Here is a 1,598-nt window from a genome sequence, read left to right on the forward strand (position 1 = left end):
GCTGGAGTGCAGTGGCGCGATCTCGGCTCACTAACCTCTGCCTCCGGGGTTCAAGCAATTCTGCTTCAGTCTCCCGAGTAGCTGGGACTATAGGCATGCGCCACCACACCCAGCTAATTTTTTTTGTATTTTAGTAGAGACAGGGTTTTCACCATGTTGGCCAGGATGGTCTCGATCTCCTGACCTTGTGATCCAACCGCCTTGGCTTCCCAAAGTGCTGGGATTACAGGCGTGAGCCACCGCTGGTGGTATTTAAAAAGAAATTCACAAGTGAGGCTGGGCGCTGTGGTTGACGCCTGTAATCTTAGCACTTTGGGAGGCCAAGGCCGGCGGCTCACTTGAGGTCTGGACAACATGGTGAAACCCCGTATCTACAAAAAAAAAAAAAAAAAAAAAATTAACCGGGCATGGTGGCAGGTGCCTGTAGTCCCACCTACTTGGTAGGCTGAAGCAGGAGAATCGCTTGAACCCAGGAAGCAGAGGTTGCAGTGAGCTGAGATTGCGCCACTGCACTCCAGCCTGTGTGACACAGCAAGACTCAGTCTCAAAAAAAAAAAAAAAAAAGAAAAAAGAAAAGAAAAGAAAAAAGAAAAAAAAATTCATGTGTAGAAACGACCTATCGGTAGGGGATATATTAAATACTGTGCATCCAGTGAGGTCAGGAGATCAAGACCAGCCTGGCTGACACAGTGAAACTGCATCTCTACTAAAAATACAAAAAATTAGCCGGGCGTGGTGCGTGACTGTAGTCCCAGCTACTTGGGAGGCTGAAGCAGGAGAATCACTTGAACCTGGGAGGTGGAGGTTGCAGTGAGCCAAGATCGCACCATTGTACTCCCAGCTGGACGACAGAGTGAGACTCTGTCAAAATATGAAATAAAATAAATAAAATAAAATAAAATCTGTGTATCCAAGCAGTGGAAGAAGCAGTGGAAGACCTTGTGTGAAATGCTATACGGCCTTAAAAAAAATGACTATGTTTATTTATCTCCACTTGTAGATAGAGAAATGCAAACACGTCCATGTATTTATATGTTCACAGCAGCATTATTCATAACAGACAAAAACTGGATGCAACCCAAGAGTCCATTAACTGTTGAATGGATACAGTGTGGTATATCTATACAGTACAATGGAACATTATTCAGCAATAAAGGAATACTACAATGATGAACCATGAAAGCATCATGCTAAGTCAAAGAAGCCAGGCAGAAAAACGACAATGTGTGTCCAGATAAAATGTCCAGAAAGGTGCTAAAAGAAAAACACTGGTGCTCACTATGGCAGCACATATACTAAAACTGGAACCATACAAAGAAGATTAGCATGCCCCTGGGCAAAAAAAGAAAAGAAAAACACTGGTTACGGCTTGGCCTTTGCCTTATTTGAACATGGTTTGCATAGTTTACCATGTTTGATTGGCCAAAACTCAGCAATTGGCAAAGAGTAGGCTACAGTCTGTTGACAACTCCATTTAGGTTACAGTTCATGATGTACAGAGAAACCTTTAGGCTAAATTTAAAACATGTAAGGAGGTAGCTTTAGGCTAAACTTAATTTAACAAAGGCAAATCTATGGAGGCAGAAAGTCTATGGGTG

The 1,598-nt window shown here is 43.0% G+C and overlaps 1 non-coding gene across 1 annotated transcript; it reads left to right on the forward strand.

Moving 5' to 3' along the window:
- The first annotated feature begins 1,271 nt into the window (after positions 1 to 1,271).
- LOC135273486 (U6 spliceosomal RNA) lies at positions 1,272 to 1,378 on the forward strand. The gene has a single exon (XR_010341278.1). It is a non-coding gene; the product is annotated as a U6 spliceosomal RNA (small nuclear RNA).
- Positions 1,379 to 1,598: the final 220 nt, after the last annotated feature.

Source organism: Aotus nancymaae, unplaced genomic scaffold, assembly GCF_030222135.1.
Source record: "Aotus nancymaae isolate 86718 unplaced genomic scaffold, 86718_ANA_hifiasm-v0.15.2.pri h1tg000007l, whole genome shotgun sequence".
Lineage (NCBI taxonomy): Eukaryota > Metazoa > Chordata > Mammalia > Primates > Aotidae > Aotus > Aotus nancymaae.